General features: G+C 39.2%; 2 protein-coding genes across 7 annotated transcripts in view; one reads left to right on the top strand and one right to left on the bottom strand.

The window, feature by feature from the left end:
- The window catches only part of WDR17 (WD repeat domain 17), a 75,101-nt gene extending 69,162 nt beyond the window's left edge, over positions 1-5,939 (bottom strand). Inside the window, exon 1 of one of the 2 annotated variants that reach the window (XM_072950514.1) lies at positions 5,865-5,939. The gene's annotated coding sequence lies outside the window, so the exon portion shown is untranslated. Of the gene's footprint in view, positions 1-5,556; positions 5,603-5,864 lie in introns of those variants that run through there. The other variant, XM_072950515.1, reaches the window with a different exon arrangement.
- A 242-nt stretch (positions 5,940-6,181) lies between these two features.
- The window catches only part of GPM6A (glycoprotein M6A), a 246,881-nt gene continuing 233,662 nt past the window's right edge, over positions 6,182-19,400 (top strand). For 2 of the 5 annotated variants that reach the window (XM_072950517.1, XM_072950522.1), the window contains exons 1-2: positions 6,182-6,246; positions 10,072-10,183. The gene's annotated coding sequence lies outside the window, so the exon portion shown is untranslated. Of the gene's footprint in view, positions 6,457-6,549; positions 6,567-10,071; positions 10,184-19,400 lie in introns of those variants that run through there. The other 3 variants (XM_072950519.1, XM_072950518.1, XM_072950520.1) reach the window with 3 other exon arrangements.

Here is a 19,400-nt window from a genome sequence, read left to right on the forward strand (position 1 = left end):
GTGCTTGGCAGGGCATTTTATCTAAGCATTCTTCCCAACATATGTCAAATCCTGATGTTCTTAAAAGCTTAGATGATAAAATAGGTCACAAGTACAGCATTAACCTACGTTAAAATCCTGGATTAGACAGCAAATAGAAAAGAATAAGGTCATTATGGTAGTTCTAGTTTGGACTCACAGACTGACTACTTTTACTGGTAGGAATTCCAATTTGATCAGCAAGACCCAGGATTATATGTAAGACCAAGAAGACCAAGACACTGATTCAAAGATGTGGCAAAGTGAATGCAGTGATTTTATTATCCACCTACATATTTATTTTATACTTTTCTACATTTTAACCAGCAATGTGAAAATTACATGGATTTGAAATCTGGAATTAGATTTTCTAGGTGCTTGGAGGACTGCAGAATCTCTTGAGCTGCAATGTGAAAATGATTTTTAATGTGATCAAAGGTGTAATCCACTTTTCTTGAACAATAGGGTAAACACACCTTCTATGAACCAGTCTAAAAGAGTCAGCCAAAGAAAAACAGAGGGGTGAAATCACATATTTTTACCCATAAACTAAGAAGTCAGAAATAAATATTCCATTGAAAGAGATACTTTAAAAGTAAACATGTAAATGTTTGTCATAAAAAGATAAAGGATTATTTTTATAATAGAGTAAGGCAAAAATAAGTAGCATTATTTTTACAAATATGATCATTTCTCATGAAAGAAGAATTGAGAAGCTATGGCAGGAATCGTTCTATAAACCTGAGGACCCCCATCCCCCTTATAAATAATCTGTTTTGTAAGTTGGATTTTGTATATGAGTTTTTAAAGCAGGATGGGCCTTTATGCTTCTCTGTCTGTGAAAATCAGATGTCTCATTTGGCAGAAACAGTCAGTTAGACTAGCATTTTCATGTTCTGGGCCAAAGGTGTTAAAAATTATTGTTGGCAAGTCAGTTGAGAAAAACCAGCAAAGGAAATAAAATGGATCTAAACCTTGAAAACTTTAAAATGAAAAGAAATAGTGACGTAAAGTCACTAAATCAAAAAATGTCTTTAATATACACATCAATCCATCCATTGATAGGAGGCCTGAAATAAACCCTAAAGTTTGATAAGCAAAGAGTTGTATCAGCTGAGGAGAGGCCAACGCCTGCTGGAGACAGGTTGCTAACTAGTTAACAGTCCAGTTGCCAAAAATTATACCCTTAGCCAACATAAAACTCCCACAAAGACAAACTAATGCGATTAATAAGAAAATGAGATAGTATGTCCAAAAAGCTACAACTGAAAGGTAGATGTTTATGAAACGTATCCACAATTATATTTTCAGGAGTGAGTTCATTTATTCTGCAGTTCAAGTAAAGTTTCAAGAGTGAAACTGTATACAAACATCACCAGGTCCAGTGCTGACCCGGTCCGAGGGCACAATGCACCTGACGTCAGTACTTCTCAAGCTCTATCTTGTGTAAGAAATCACTTGAGGCTCCTTAAAACGCAGGTTTCAGGTGCTCCCCCAGAGATTCTGATTTGGCAGGGGTGGCCTGAACATGTGCATTTCTGACAAGCTCCCAGGAGCTTGTCACATCCAGTAACACTGTTTCAGGGGGCGTCTTGTACCAAAAGGGGCAGAAAGTCTAGACAATAAATGCATCCAATTGCAAAATTCTACCCGGTGGTAACCACAATCCAGGCTTCAGACATAACTTTCCAAAGCTTTTTATTTCTAGTATTCTTAACATTCAGTCGCAGACGTGATGGTGGCGTATAGCTGAGGACTACTGGGGGTATTAGGATAAAGAATTTAGAAGCTACCTGGATTCCCCAAAATCACAGGAGACCTTGAAGCAAAACTTAAATTGTATTAATGAGCAAATAAAAAAATCGTACAAATTGTAGGAAAACCCTTTTATCTAATATTTGAAGCAAACTTTCTCTATGATGAGACCAAACACATGCAATTTGTTCATCATGTACAATAATTATTTTAACAATAAAAATGTGATCTGAAACTTCATGACTCAAACTTTTGAATCAGGCACTTAAAGAAATATTATAAAAAAGAAACTGATCTTGGTGATACATTTTGCATTGACATCTCTTTAGGGAGAAACACAATGTTGAGTGTTAAGAATCCAGGGTTCTAGACTAGCTTTCTCACTGACTAATTTGAAGCAACATCATCTTGATGTGTTCAGTGACCTCAACTACAAAATAACCGTGTTGATTAACTGGTCTCTAAGAATCCTTCTCGCTTAAATTCTGAAATGACTCTTTCAAACCTGCTACCATGTCTACCTTAAAAGTAAAATATTGCATAACTCTCTTCATTAAGACTCATGCATAACATCTTATTTTAAGGGGCCAACTTAATTAAATATTATCTATTTCTTATTAGCCAACTACTCAATTTTTAGGACTCCATGTGCAGCTAGCTGTTTTATATTAGAAAATGAAGTTTTTCCAACAGCATATCAAACACAAGCGCTCTGTGTAATGAGAACTATTTTCTACTTTCCATTTGAAAGTAAGCTTTTTTTGTGTATGAGATATGAAATTAAACTTATTATACATAATTGCAAATGAGCCTGCCTGCCTGGGCTACTACTGTACGCTCACAACTTAAAGTGTCAACAGCAGATCTGAGCATAAGGAAACTTATTTAACGACCTCTACTGTGAGTTCTCCATGTCTGCGCATTCAAATTTATAAACCAAGTTTTGAATGTTGTAACATCCTCACCGAAGCATGGAAAACTATTTCTTATATCTTTTGCTTAGAGCTTTCTTGAATATGAAAATTATCAATTATTATTTTAATAGCAAATAACATTGATTAATTATCTCTTATGAGCTTACTGTATGAGATTTATATTACTGTCTGCTTCTGTGATATACACACACACACACACACACACACAGAGACATATTTTAAATTAGAATGTAGGGTTCCAGAGTTTTCAGAGATAATTAGGCTACTAAATCAACTTGGCAAGTAAATGTAAAGTAATAAAAAGTAAGACTTTTATCATTTAAAAAATTTTTTTCTCACTCAAGTAGCTAATAATGTGTCACTTGGGTGCAAGTGTCACCTGTGGCTCCAATTTCAGGTTGTCTTTCTTTACAAAGTCTAGTCTATTTTAAGTGTTAGAATTTCTCTTCAGTTTTATTGGTTTCGTCATTGAAATCAAGTGAAAACCACCTGAATTTTGTCTCTGTATGTGACAACCCACTTTTACTACGAGAACTTTTGAAATTTTTCTAGTCCATCATGATGGGATTTTTTTCTTTCCATATACAAGAGCCTTGGTCAAAGCTGGTCGTTTTACACCATTTCCCTACCAATTTTTATACCTGAAGTTACAAGTCCTTCTTAAACATTTAAGTAACCTCCACCAAGAGAAAGGTTTTCCTTTAGGGTTTGTTTCTCTACAGAGTCAATTCTCCAGGGAATGTCTAAGATTCTCTCCAGGCACCCGTATCTAATTTCTTGCTCAGAACTCTCCAAGGAACAGTCTCATCAACAGTGAGAGAATAATCTTCACGTGATTATCATAGAACAAAGTACGGTCTTAGATGTTGAAAAATGTCAGCCACTACTGTATGTTTATACATATGTCTAACATATGTTTCTCACACGAAGGTAAAGGAGTCAGTAAGAAATCCCTCTCAATCTCCTAATACGATTTCAATGGATTAAATATTTTCATTAAGACCTCTGTTCCTGAAGACACACTGGAAGCTACAAACATGACTTCACTTTATTATTTCAATCTTCTAAATGGAAAAGATATACAAATATAAAATGAGCTAATTTAGCAATTGCAGAAAGTAGCAGTAACGTTTGTATGTGCATCATTACCATGAAAGGCTGGGTAAACATGTTATTCAGTAACCTGGTAAACTGTTAACGTTTCTTGCAAATTATATCTAATTTAAAAAAAATTCTTGGATATAGGAAGGAAATGTGAATCCTTCAAAAACTGTTCAAATTTCACTTAGTCTTCGTTACAGAGTTCAGGAAAGTAAAAATAGGTCTTGGAGAATCTGCACATACTGTACAGATAATGGCAATCTAATCGTTCATGTTGGACTCCCAGGATCTATCAGGGCAAAATAAACAAACAAACAAAAATAAAACCATCCCCACTTGTCTCTGAGTAAAGTAAATGCTGCCACAGCTCACTCATGAGCAGGCTAAGGGGTACAAGGTAGAGTCTACGGAAAACAACAAAAACACTCTGGCCCTAGTTAGTTCTTCTACTGGGAGCAGAGGAATTTCAACACATTATTTTCTAAGCTAAATTAATTTGTGACTTTCTAATATATACAATTAATATCTGATTAATGGGTAACAAAAGTTTTTAGTACAGCAATATTTAATTATTAAAAAGAATGAAGAATTTTTAAACTTAAGTAAGGATACCTATTTTTTTAAGAGCTATCCACAGTTCTTTAAGTATTCCTATTAATATCAACATGGGGGAAAACGCGATAAAATTCACCCAGCCACTTTAATATGGAGTAAGTTTGTGGAGCTCACTTAAGAAATACATGAATTTTCTTTCCATGTGTGCCCTTTGAAACAGGCCTATTCCAATTTAGAAAACTTGCCAGGAACTCTAAACGCAATGACCAAAAACTAGCATTTGTAACATTAATTACTAAACAATCCACTAAAGCATGTTTCCCCAAATTTTGTTGAATGAACTGACAATTTTTCATAGGCATTTAATTACTATATTTAATTTTAGATCAGAACAGGAAAGACTGTCAGTTTTCTCAGATCTTTGCCTTCACGCAGGTAAGATGTAACCATGTCCACTTTCTCGCACACTTAGGCCAGAGAGGCAGAATCTCAGAAGGATGCCAGCGCTTTTCCTATAGTGACTGTAACCACCACACGCCCAGAACCAGCTCTCCGCCTGCAGGTAGTGATCAGACAACCTAACATTCGAGCCATGCTGTGTTCCATGATAATCACAGCGACATTATTGATGAGACTACACTTGGAGATTTTGTGAGCAAGAAATCAGATATGGACACCTGAAGAGAATCTTAAAAATTCCACAAAGGATTTACTCTGTAGAGAAACAAAACCTAAAGGAAAACATTTTCCTTACTCGAGGCGACGAAATGTTCCAGGAAGACTTGTAATTTCAGTTATAAAAACAGGGAAATAAGGGTATTTCTCTGCAGGGTATTTCTGAAAGGCTCAGAAAAGTCATCTCTCTCTTCAAATCACTGTTGGAGACTGTCAAACAAACATATACGTATGTATATGGAAGTTACAAAAACAAGTGATTTTTTTTTGATACAAGACCAAAGTTATCACTAACTTTCATTCAGATCTATTGCTTTTAAGTAATATAGTTTAAAAAAAAAGCTCAAATGCTTACTCCTTTTAATATTTGCATGCAAAAAAGTCTGGATTTGTTAGTTTTTGAAAAATAGGAAATATATTTTTGTGATTTACTTAACACGTACTATGTCTCTCGCACTCAATACTCTCATTTTTTCTGGAATACATTTCCTTTTTCCTTCAAGGGTCTTGGTACAACCTGAATGTGGAGACCATCTTCAAAAGGGCAGGGGGTCCAAACAGAAGTGACGAGAATTACAACCTAGACTCTAGACGTACACAGACTGAATACCCTGAAAAAATAAAAATAAAAACAAAACGATGTCTCCCGTCATGGTCCCCAGTGACCCTCCAGGGCGAGGGCCCTGTAGCCAGCAGGTGTGGACTCGCCCCGAGGCAGCGCCCGCGCAGAGCCCGCAGGACCCGCACGCCGGCCCGGGGCCCGCACGCCCGCCACGCGGCCGCAGCCGCAGCCGCCCCCTCCAGCCCGCGCCCGCCGGCCCTTACCTGAGGACGACGCGGCCGCAGCGGCGGACAGCGGAGGTGCTGAAGCGGGCGCGGCGCCGCGAGCTCCGTGGCCGGACTCGCCCCGCCCCGCCGCGCCCCGCCCGCCCCTCCCGTGCCCGCCCCTCCCGCGCCGCGGGCTCGGGGCGGGGCGGCCGGGCCGCGGGCTCCGAGGGCGGGGAGGCGGGCTCCGCCAGCCGGGCAGCGCGCGCAGCTCTCCGGGTCCCGCCCCGAGCCCCACGTGACGGCCACCCTGACAGCTGATTGGAATGCCTGGGGAGAGGCGGGAAGAGCTCGTGCGCACCGGAGGCGGTTACCTGGCAACCGGGAGTCTGCGCCGAAGATGTGGTTCCCAGGCCCTGACGAGGTTTCAGCAGAGTTTACGGTGAGGCTGAAGGTGGAGGAAAAAACAGTGAACCACCAGCCTTGTCATCACCTAACACCTTCCACACACCCGGCCTGCACTTTGCAGGAAAATGAGTCCAGTGTACAATAAACAAATCACCCCGTCTCCTTCTCGAGGAGCCTGAGAGAGGGAACCAGCCTCCTTCAGAGGCTAGGCTGCCCTAGTGTTGAACCATCGCCTGAGATGTGAGTGAGTACAGAATGGGAATCTCTTCTGCCCTTCGCTATTGTCTGACAGGGCTCAAGAAGCTCTGCACGAGACCCCTATGAACGCCATTATTTATCTCTATTCGTGGAGTGGTATGTACTGAACATTCTTACCCTCAATTTATGCAAAATGACATTTTCCTTGTGGAATCTGGTTGAATGGAAATGGTACCGCCAGTCATATTTTCTTCTTCGTATGTCTGAAATATTTTCACTACCAATGGCCTTTATCAAACACACGGGAGAAAATAAGCCTTCATGTACTCGGAACAAAGTGTCTTAAATAACATTTTTGAGCTTTAATTCTATGTCAGACTCTGAATAGTAAATAAATTTATGGTCTACCCCAACCAGCCAACCAGGGAAGTTCCCTGGACATAATTCCAACCCTCCCATGCCATGGACTTTTCTCTTTTTCTTCCAAAGTATTCTGTGCAAACTGTTCCCTACCATGGAGCTTAATATTCTGTTTTGCAAATTAAAATTGACTTGAAAGTTGCCTCGCCACATAGACAAAATTGTCAAAAGCTAGAGTCAGTTCTTGGAAGTCTGTTCCCTGCATTCTAATAAGGTGCCTGATGAATAGCAGATTTTCAATAAATGTTTAATGGATGGATGGATGAATAAATCAGCACATAATCCACAGAAAAAGCATAGAGGACAACAGCTAAATATATTCAATGTATTAAGTTCTAAAGTAGGGTTATATAAAAGTTTTATGAGATAATTTTACATAAGGAAAGGAGAAAATTTTCTTCCGGTGTTTTCAGAGAAACTTTCACAAAGAGTGATATTTGGACAGGAGCTTAATAAACAGATTTCACCTGATGGAAAAGGGGACGGACATACTGTAAAGCAGGAACAGCATGGCCAAAGCACAAAATGGGGAAAATACGTGATTGAGTTACTACTTTTGACATGTTTGCAGTCTCTGGAGGAGGTGAAAGTAGGTATCTAGAGACACGGCAGGAAATTTTAGAAACTGGCAAAAGATTTAACTGGAAAACTAAGAAAGCCAGATTGAAAAGGACATCGGACTCTCTAATTAGGTTAGACCTTAACCTCCAAAACCAATTTTTTCTTGAGAAAAGATATCTTGGAAATGTTGGAGGTACATAAGGGTACAGAGAAATGAAAAGCATAATCGATTAGGGGAAAAAATGCAAAACTTCATGGAAAAATTGAGATGATGAAAATAAAAATGATAAAGAAGGGCAATCGAAAGACACATTTTTGGGAAAATAGACTGTCATTTTCATTTATGAGACATATTTGCTTGGTACAGTGTCAACAGTAAACCTGAAGAGGAAAAAGTTGTCAAAGGCACAATGTCTAGCTTGGTTCATCGGTTAGATAGAAAAGTCTTTAACATCTAATTTGTTCATAATTGCTCCAGCTTTCCAGTTAAGAATCATGAAATATTAGAAATTGTCTGGTTATGCATTCACAATTTAGAGGGGAAGGTCTTGAGACCTGGAAAATCATAAAATTTGTCAAGATCCTACAGCTATATTAGCAGCAGAACTGATGTCATGATCCCAGGGTCCCAATTCAGTATCCTTCTCCCTCTGCTGTGATTTGGTTCAATAGTTTTGAAAGGGAGGTTTAAACAGATAGAGGTCGATCCAGAACCCAAAGAAATGGTATAACCTGATTTCTAAGGAAAAGATCTTTTACTGTGATTTTTGTTCTTTCAGTCAACAGATACTTAATGTGATGCTCTCATTTCACACCCAAAAAAGCTGTCAGTCACTCAGGCTGACTGGCGGTTTCAGGGCAATCATTAGTTCTTAACGCCCAGGGTACACAGAGTTCTTCATGATTAAATCTAAGAGCAGACTGACTAGGGAAGCCAACTGACTCCAATCAGTTCATCCTCAAGGCTGGACGTGTTCTGTGAGCACACTGTCTTTGAAATGTGTTGAAGGCCACAAGTGCGTTTTTAGTGGAAATTCTAAATTAAAAAAAAGAAGCAACCAGGAAGAACTTCTTAAACTTAAATTTTAGGAAAATTTAGGTGAAGGTGCTTTAGATTCACCTAAGTGAAAAACTTTCTTACACTATTTTTAATGTAAAAATAGTAAGAGAACAGAAATAATGATTAAAAAATGTTCAAACTGAGGTGCAGTAAATACACAGAGAACAAAATACTTAGATACTTAACTGTGGGCAGAAACACTGGCAGAAGCCAGATTGCACTGGCTTGACAGGCTGTCATCTGTTTCAGGGTTTCAGCAACCCACTGTTAAACACAGCTCTTATTAAAATTAAATGATATAAACTTATAATTAAAAAGTTATTATAAACAAAGTAATAAATACTCCAAATTCATCACTTTCTGATTATTTTTAGTATTTTACTTGTATTTATGCTCTTAAGGTTATATATGTGTATTATGTCTATTTTTGGCTAAGTCTGTGGTAGAAATACTATATAATATTGTATATTTTTTACCAGCTTGTCATTCCATGATGCAATATTGGAGACTTAAATCTGGCCAAAGTGGATGTGTTTACAACCCAGAAATCAGAAAATGCTGCAAATCAGGGCATGATTAATGGTTTTTTAGACTGTCTAGGCCTATGCTGTTTGATAAAATAGCTACTAGCAAAATGGGTTTTTTTAATTAGTTAAAATTAAATAGAATGAAAAGTTCGGTCTGTCAGTTGCGGTAGCCACATTCAAGAGCTCAACAGTCAGTGTGTTTAAGTGACTTCTATGTTAGTCAGATGAAGAACATTTTCATTATCACCGAAAGCTCCGTTGGTAAGTCCTGGTTTACTTCCAGGGTAAGAAAACTACTTCTGGAAGGAGCCAGATAATAAATATTTTAGGCTTTGCAAACCTTGCAGCCTTCATCTCAATACTGAATTCTACTGTTATAGCTCAAAAACAGTCAGACAAGACGTAAATAAATAGGTGTGACTGTGTCCCCCCCAAAACTTATTTACAAAAACATGAGGCCAGCTGGATTTGACCTACAGGTTATTTGTCAATCCCTGGTATAAACTTAAGAAAGTGATGAAGAAAATATTAATAATGCAATTCAACTGTACATGGGATGGGTCTGTGGCTATTGCTATATGAATAGCACAAAAAATGAAGGCATTCTGCTTCTAATGTTCAAAACCTATTACCCAGAGCTGCAGAGAAGTTGGTAAGGTCAATGATGAAGAAGCCTTCATTGTTTTTACTTTTGACACATTAACAAATATGAAAATAGCAGTCAACTTTAAAGCCCTACATTCGTTTGTCTAGTGCAACTGTACGTTGGCTATGAATACAAGAGTTTGGCAAAAATTATGAAAGAATTCTGTGAAAATCAATTAGCTACATGGAGTCTAAAATGAAATACCGTATTATTATGTGTAAATTTTGTGCAACACACCCTTTATCTCAGCAAAATCTGTAATAAACTTGTGCATGTGTATGTGTACACGGTGTTTTATTCAAAGTGCTGGTTGTTCATTAGCACACCACTACAAAGTACTTAAATGTGTCTAAAAATGTGACATGGTGCGTTAAGATTCTTGGTGTTTCTAAGGCCATCAGTCTACGTATCAATTGATTTATCTTTCTTTCTGTTTATCTATCACAGCCTTGAAAATGTGCCAGTCACTTCCAGCTGTGGGAAGCATCAAAGACAGATGGACTTCGGGTGCTGTGCTCCGACCCACCACCACCATGACTGGCCAGAACCACACTTCCCAGTATGTACATTTTCTCTCAATAATTATTGTTTGCCCTTGGCAAACAACTGTGTCCAGTTAATATTAAAATGTCCCAATAGTATACGGTTGACCCATCAGGTTGAAAGAGAACTGTGTGGGTACATTTTTTATTTTAAATAGAAGATGCCATTTAAACATATATTTGCACTGACTATTGGGAGTTAATAGACACATAACAAAATTAGTCTTGTTTACTTGGATGGCCACCTGAGCTTCTACCATGTTCCTCTTAAATAATAATATATTTTCAGCTTATTATATCCAAATAGAAATATTTTTTGGTATAAGATACAGGCAGCTTTTATCTGAGATAGACATTATAACTCTCAGTATGGGCATTCATTTGTGTGTGTGTGTGTGTGTGTGTGTGTTATATATATAAAACTATCCATCTATTTAGATAAAATTTATCAAAGCTTTATAAAAAGCATTGAAGAAATATATATAATGTTATATATATAATAGACTAAGCTGAAGCAAAATAAAGCAAGATTCAGACTTCTAGTTATGGAAAATGTGCCTTAGCCCGTTTTGCTGTGAAAACAAGACAAGAGGTTGCTATGAATGGGAGTCCCGCGTGAAGCAATTTGCTGAAAGTATCTCAGAAGACTTTGGGCCCCTAAGACAAAGCTTTTTGTTCTAGGGATGACTGCCAACAACTCATCTTTATCTCAGTTTTAATCTTTAGGTGATACCAGGTTGAAGGGCACTTAATCATTTTCACCTGTTTTTAAAATGCTTACGATCACAAACAATAATAGGATAAAACATAGCATTTATAAAATCTGGTTCAGTGCATGGCCAGATTTCCTTTGGCTATGCTTTTTGAGAGCAGTTGTAAAATTAAACCTTAGAGGACTTCTGTGTTATTGGATTTCTAACCATAGCCATCTTTCCAAAAGGAAAAAAAAGAAAAAGAGAAATGAAAAAAACCTCTGAATATATATTTTATGACATATGAAAACAGTGTATGTTACAGTCTGTGCTATGTATGTTGTGCTTTTCTCGATGGCCAACTGATAAATTGGTTGATTTCATGGCCAACAATTTTTTTTCTAAGGAGTGCAACAGTTTAAATTAATAAAAATAGGTCCTTTTTTTGCATGTTGTTTTTCCACACTCCCTTGTCCCTGTGCCACTCTGCCTCCACGACTAGAGTTTTGGTTTTTTTAGAGACAAAAGATGAATAAGAAAGCAATGGATCCAGATTCCCTTCTGGAGAAGTTAATATTGAAAATTATTATTGTTTTTTTTTCCTCAAAAGGAGAGTGTGGGCAAAGTAACTAAGTAAATAAACAAGTCAGTCTTGAATGCAGGCCAGTGAATGTCTAATTCTGCCACTCACTTACATTGTTCTGTTAAATAAATGCTAAAATTTTTAACTTAATGTTTGATAAATTAATACTTAAGAAGATGATTAGCTTTTCAAACCTTTGCATTGAATAATGCCTTGTTTTTAAGTTGAAACTTAGAGAATGATCCTGAGGCAAGATCCTTTGGGATTAATTTAGAAGTATTCTCAAACTCTGTAATTGCTAGAGCATTTTAGTGTCGTTGCCTTTGGTATACAAATGGATTTTTCCCTCGAGTTCATGAAAACACACTTAAATTTTGAGAAGTGTGTTGCTCAATCATATGTCATTTCCCCAGTTACCAGCATTTTACTTGTGTGGGAGGGAACCAGGCAGATGTTATAACTGGTTCAAAACACATGTCAAAACTTCACAAATCTTTACCAGACAAGATAGAATTTACATATCTATCAGTTACCTACAATTTAAAAAGAAGTGCAGAATAGCTCTAAGACGATGGACAGGGCTGGAATTAGCCGGGAGGGTGGATTGTGGGCAAAGCATAGATTTCCACGGGCTTCTCAACAGGTTGTGTTGGTGACCCTCGGGGGGCTAGTTTGGGGCACGTGATGCACTTGCTGAGATGACAGATATGTAGACTTCAGTTGACGTGACTGATTCATAAAAACATCACATACAGGCTCATTGGAGAAAAAAGACAATAGCCGGGTATAAGAGAACTGAAATGGTATTTACGACAGCTTGACATTGCGCCTACTGATACCTAGACTGTCTAATGGTTATCAAGGCATTAAAAGAGGATTTTAGTCTGTTTATTCTCCAACCCTTTCCCCAAATCTTTATTGTCAAATTTCCAGTGGTTCATAGCTGAGATTTTTTTGGTGGAAGAACCAGAGGGAGTGTATTATGATTGTATGTGATAGGAAAGTATTAATCTCTTAATAATGAAAACAATCCTGGCGATTTTTTTTTTCGCTTGGTTAAAGCATGGAGTTTAAAAATAAGGTTTCTGACATTATCCAAAAGAGGGTATAGATTGTCCTAACAGGACAATCCTGGTTTTTCTAATGATTAGGTGACAGTGTTGACTGGCCACGGGATGACAGTACTGACTGCATCCTTAGTCGGTGCAGCAGTTGGTTTCTTGTCATTTGATGGTCCTGAGGGAAATGCCTGGGATTCCCAGCCCCTCCTTTTGCTGTTCTCTTTGTTCGCTCACAGCTCATAAGGTTCCATTCAAAGCAACAGTTACAGCTTGTTGCTCATTCAGCCCTGACATGATCTGTTGATTCTGGTAACTGTGATTCTACCTAGCCGAGACCAAACCGCTGTGCCCCTGGCATTAGTCTTGCTCTCTCCGGGGCCAGCTTGCTCGGTGTTGGATCTGTTTGCAAAGCACTAGGCCCTCCCTAGGTCCCTGCTCAGGTGCCCACTTGGCAGCTCTGCCCTAAACTTGTCGCTGCACTGTGGTCCCTGCCTGGGCTGCACAGCACCAGTTCTCATCACCCAACAGCCTTGGTCTCATGGTCTTTTAGTCCCCAAAGATCCTGTGTTTCTGTGCGCTGTATCCATCGATATTTACAGCATTAGAAAGTAAAACTGAGAGTTAAAAATTTTTACTTATTAACTTATTTAGAAGCAACAGCACTAATAAACCCAGTTGCAAGTTAACATAAACAACATATTTTCTACGAAAAACAACTCTATTTGCCAAAGCAAAAAATTTAGTGAGAGGAGCGGCATTGTTTGAATTTTTTGAAATCTTCCTAATGAATAGCTTGATAGAAAATGGTGCTAGATTCCCACGGCTGCTTCTGCATTCAGTCGATCTATTGTGATGTCGCATGTCACAAGCTCTCTGGAAAACTATTATAAAGGAATAAAGCGAGAAAAGGGCAAATATGCCTTGGTATTTTCATGTGAAAAAATTGGAAATGATTTTAGGAGCCCCAGAGGTTTGTGGGTTACACTTTGAGTAGCACTGATGTAGCACGTGGACTCGCCCCACTGCAGTGCTCACCGGACTCTTCCACTGGATCCTAGAATGGTCTGTCAAGTTCCTGCCCTTTCCTATTGGAAGATCTCAAAGAATAGGTACTCTGTGAACAGAGGCAATCAGCAGTGAATCCCTGCTCATTCAGCGGGCTGGTTCGCAGAGGGTGAAGGGGAGTGGGGACTGCATCTCACCCCCTAGTCCGGCTAACGAGGGCAACAACCACAGGGAGAAGTGAAGGGTTGCACAGCAAGGAAGGAAGGACATGCAGGTGACAGGCCTGTAGCTTCTGCGTGCCTTTCAGCTTAAAAATGGGAGGCTCATGGAGATGGGGTTGCAACGTATTTATTACTTCGTTAGCTCTTCTCTGAAATTCTGAAGAAGTGTCTCAGTGTAGCTGCAGAGGTCACATGTGCTTCGAAAAGATAACACAGCACTTGTCCAGATTTCCATAACAAGGAGGCATATACATATACTGTGCAGCAGGTGTGGCCTCTCCCAGTCATAGCATAACTGGACAAGACGGAGGTAAATTTCCAGGTGCGGGAGCAGGCGGAGGAGAGCCCCAAATTTGTGGATGAACTGTAAATGAAAGTCAGACTCAGGACGGCAGTGAAATGAGAAGCAGGGAGCAAGGAGAACTGTGACCCCCAAAAGGAATAAACGGTATCATGGTGGGGGTGGGGGAATGTGAGGGACAAAATCCAGGGAGGAGCCCACTGGCATGTCCCACCTGGTTTCCACCCCCTGCTGGTAACACAAGACTTCAGCCGGTGGGCCCATCCCAACTAGACAAGGGTCTACGTGATGACTCACCACTGGCTTAGCTCTCACTCAGCTCAGGAAGTCAGGCCCAGCACTTTCTTTGTGGGCCCAATAATGAGGTCATTTAACTTCAAGGCTGAAGTCTCAAAGGAGACAGCACCCGACTTGATGTCAATGCAAACTAGTAAATGAGCAAGTTTAGGGTCTGGAGGTTCCGTACCTTTGGCCTGTGCTCAGCAGTACAGAATCTGTATTTGGTGTCTGTTAATTATTGCTGAGAGAGAAAAATATTTCAGAGAATCGCCTTGTGAGTGATAAATCTGGCCTCTTTAATTTCTCCACCAGTGCTTAGAGAAAGACATTCTGGAAAGAATTAAAAAGTTGAAGTTTGAAGATGGCATGGTTGTTTTAGAGAAAAAAAGAAAGTGGGCTTTTCAGTCATAGACCTGTGCTTGGATGCCAGGTCTAGCTGTTTGGTGCAAGAAACTTATTGAACATTTCTGAGCTACAGTATCCCCATCTGAAAAGTGTAAAACATCGTATCTATTTCATACCTTTATTTTAAGGATTAAATGAAAAAAGATGTAAACATGACTAACACCCTGCCAACATCTAGTAAGCCATCAATAAATAATCACTATTATGATGTTAATGTAGGCAGTGTTATCAACTCTAAATTGCTATTTTTAAAAAATTTCTGATGGGTTGACCAAAAATACTTATCTTTATATATAAATCAATGTAATAGAGGGTAAATTATTTATTGCAGAGTAAAAGCAATTTTTTTGGAGGGAGGAGATAAAAATTAGGTCATAATAATATGTTGTTCTGCTCAATCACTGTGTTTATATTCTTAAGCTAACATTGTGTGCCCCCCTTTCCAGAGAATTTAAATACAAAATCTCAAAATCAGTATTTCTGAAAGCAAAGTCTACTTGTAGCCAAACTACCAAGAAGCTGATTTAAAATTCAACTTCCTAGACCTGCTAATCAGAACTCTTGTGTTGCCCAGCCCAGACTTCCAAAAAAAAACAAAAAAACAAAAACAAAAAAGGTTTTGCTTAGCACAAATGTTTAGGAGGCACAACTGTGGGGTGCCCACCTCATCCCAGTTTGCCCAGGGCTTTCCTGATTCTAGCACTGAAAGTCCAACGTCCAGTGTCCTGAGGAGTCCCTGAGTCCCAGGCAAACCAAGGTGGGTGATGGAATTTATCACCAAGAACTAACTACAGTAACAAAAACAGCACAGTGGTTTCCAAGCCTTAACATTTCAATTAGGTTTTTGGAAAACAAGAAGGAAAGGAGAGATTTATTTAAGTCACAGTTTCACTAAAATAGTATTTTGTAAAAAGTCAAGGCCATTTACCTTGAGGATCCACAGTCCGTGCGTGTGGTTAGGCTGACCTCTGGTGGGCATGCGCTCTCAACCACAGTCACCTGAGAGGCAATGAAGTGAATTGGAATTTATTTTTGAGGTTTTTTGTTTCTTTTTCTATCCTGAATGAAACGTGCTTCGCATAAAGTTTCTCCAAGTTTCTCCTCTGATGTTGGGCGTATGGAGGAAGCTGTCTATAATCTGCTGGTGGTGTGCTTTATCAAGCTGTGGGGCCAGCCACGTGACCATGGAGCAGGAAGGTGATGCCTGTGGTACCCACGCCGTTCCTAGCTGTTAGTAGGGAGAACCTGCTTGACTGTGAAATCTTTAACAAGATATTTAATTTAAAGTCAAATCTCTCAGCAGTGGTCTTTGCATCTGGTGTGCCCTCGGCCTGTGCGTACTGCTCTCCCAAATGTCTGTGTGTGTTTCCCCTCTGCTTCCTTCAGATCTCTGATTAAATGTTGCCTTATCAGACAGGCCTTCCTGACTTCACTGCACAAAAAGCAACTCTTTCCCTGATATTTCCTGTTATCTTTAGCCTGCTTTAATTCTCTTTAGACTGGTCCATCACACCTGAAATCTGTTCATCTCTCTCTCTCCTCCCGTGTCTATCCATCCATCCATCCATTTATCTGTCTGTCCATCTACCACTGTTCCTCCTAGAAAAAGGCAGGGGCTTTGCCTGTGTTAGTTACTGCTATATCTGCAGCATCTCAAATAGGACATCTCATAGGTAACAGTAGGTGCACAATATATATTTTTTGAATGAATGAATGGTCAGTCTTTACTTAGCATGATACCAATTCTCTTTGAACAGCCAACCACAATGCATAAGTCCTTGCAAGGAAAAGTTTTAGTTAAAAGATATCACACTGCAGATGGTCTTTCCACAAGTAAATGGCCTAGTTACCCAATTTCACGAAATGGAAAAGAGTGGTAATGACAGTCACAGGCCCCGGCAAGCCCGGCAGAGCGCTGGCTGTGAAGATGGTCCAGGGACCCCACGCACCAAGCTGGGTCAGAAAGATTCTCCCAAGCTGTCTCAAGCTGCGTGTAAATTAGGTTGGGCAAGGAACCAGGAGACCAGGGCTAGAAAAGTGACATTAAATTTCTGCATGACTGGGTGACTCAAAGACATAAACAGGCAAAAAGGACGGAAGGCAAGTGGCAGGAAGGTTAGGAAGTGCCCAGTTAGGAGGCCAGGCTCCACGTGGTGTGGGCAGGTTAGGGACATACTTCTGTGTGGTGGCAGGTGCTTAGGGACTGACTGGCTATGTAAATGAAGGCAAGTGAAATCTTGCTTCATTTTTCTCATCTTGCGGTGAGGATAAACAAATGAGGTAATCCGTGTAATCACATGGAAGTACTTGGAACGAGTGAGCCATCTTGTTGGTGCTCACAAACATGCACAGAGATCTGGTTAAGTCGCAACATCTGAACTTGAAATAAATGCTAATCCATGCTGTTGGCACCTCCCTGCACCTTCCATACAAAATCTGTCTAAACGTTGCAGATGTTGCCTAGGGCGCTCCCAGTCTTCTCTGACGTCCGCGTATCCCACTAACTTTTATTCAGTAGCTTGCAGCTGGCCAGACGATCGGAGACTAGCGTGACAAAGAGCAGTCACTGCCCAGCGCTGGGGCCCTGCAGGACTCTTAGATTCTTCTTTCACTTGTCAGTCGGCTATAGCAGCAGACAGGCTTTGAAATATAGGGGCGTCATAATTCAACAATCTCTTACTGAACTTTGTAAAAAGTAGCATGAAATCCATGTGTGTTTTCGCTATTCTTACCCTCTTTACCCAAAATCAAAGCACAGTGATAACATTAACTGGATTTTCTTCTCAAGCCTCACAGTTGATAGGGCTCTTCACTGCCATTTGAATGAAACTTCTCTTTGCAGAAAAGTCCTCCACAGTCCTCTTCAGCAGTTGTGTGGATTGCTTAGCATCATACTCACAAATAAAACTGCTTTTCATTCCACTGACATTTTATCATTCCTTTATGCTGTGTTAATCACAGTAACATAAAAATGATCCATAGCAAAGACTTTAGCGAAGAGTCAGAAAAGAACTTTATAAATGCTTCTGTTTCCTCTAAAATTATAAGCACTAAAGCTAGCACAATTTTATTCTGAATCAAAAGACTACGGAGCAGCATTCAGAGCATACTAATTCTGCTTACAAGCAGTTCTAACAATTGTCTGAATGATCAAACTTTTAGTTCATTGGAAGCTCTCAGAAATGGGGAAGGCTGGAAAGAATCAGTAAATTGGACATCATAAGATAATAAAAATCCCAGGAACAAAACCTTCCATATTACTACATCAATTGGAAAGTTCCTTAGGAGCAGTGATGAAGATCTTTCCTTTTGTTTATACTGTTACCAGGTCTCTGAATGCAACTTTGTTCATAAAACAGGAATTCTGTTACTGTTGTTGCTATTGTTCATTTATAAATCAAATTGCACCATAATTTCAGGGCAGTGAAAGATTCTTCTCCCACTTATCCATTGAAATTAAATCAATAAAAATACTATTACGTGTATATATTTTGCCCTTTGAAATATGTTTACCGCATATAGATTGCTAATGTTGTCCTTTTTATATTCTAGCTAAATTGCCACTGTGCACATATAAAAACTGCTTGTTGCTTACAAACAGTAAACCATGCTACACATTTGCAATATTAGGCAGAGAATAAGAACTATCTTCCTTATTAATCTTCAGTTAAACAGGGTTTAGCAAAAAATGTGTGGACTTTTAACTGAAAATACATCTACGATGATTTTAACAAATGATAATGCTTGAGAGAAATGATGGAGTCATGCTTTCAGCTTCTTTCAACTTCTTTGACATAATTTCGGACTTGTAGGAAAGTTGCAAGAATGTTGAAAAGAATTTTCCAGATTCCCATGATAACATTGGCTACCTTTGTTTTGCTCGATTGCTCTTTTTTCCTCAGATATGTTACATGCATACACACCGGAGTTTAATCTTCTCTCCCTTGTGTATTTTTCTTTACTGTTTCTGAAAGTAAGCAGTAGACACGATGCCTCTTTATTCATAAATATTTCAGTAGGTATTTCCTAAAAGCAAAAACATTCTCTTCCTAACCGAAATGTAATTACCAGAATAAAAAAATTACTGTTGATATCATGATCTGATTTGCAGGCGCTATCCAAATGTTGCCGATTGCCCCAATAATATCCTTCATAGCAAAAGAGAATCCTGGCTCACACATGGGCCCCTGTTGTTCTGTCTTCTTGGTCTGCTTTAGCCTGAACACTTCTCAGTCTGTCTTTGCTTTCATAACTGACAATTTTGGAGAATACAGGCCAGTCATTTTGTAGCCTGTCCTTACACTATTTATGGGACACAGCACATGCTCGGATTCAGGCTATGCATCTTCGGCAGGAATATTGCAAAAGTATGTTGTGTTCCCTGTGCGTCCGTCACATTAGATTAAACCAGCGATACTGACTTTGATCGCTTCGTCATAGTGGTGTCTGCCCATTTTCCCCACGTAAAGTTGTATGTTTTTTCACTGTAATAAATAAATTATGGGAGGTAATTTGGGAGTAAGGAACATCAATTTCTTGTAACTCATCAGACTTACTTTTACCCACTAGTTTTAGCATCTGCTAATGACTCTTTTGAAATCAATTGCCACTACAATGGTTGCCAAATGGTGATTATTTAATTTCATAACAGTGCTGCTTTAGTCAGAAATAAGATGGATTCTATACT

This window comes from Vicugna pacos, chromosome 26 (assembly GCF_048564905.1).
Source record: "Vicugna pacos chromosome 26, VicPac4, whole genome shotgun sequence".
Classification (NCBI taxonomy): Eukaryota; Metazoa; Chordata; class Mammalia; order Artiodactyla; family Camelidae; genus Vicugna; species Vicugna pacos.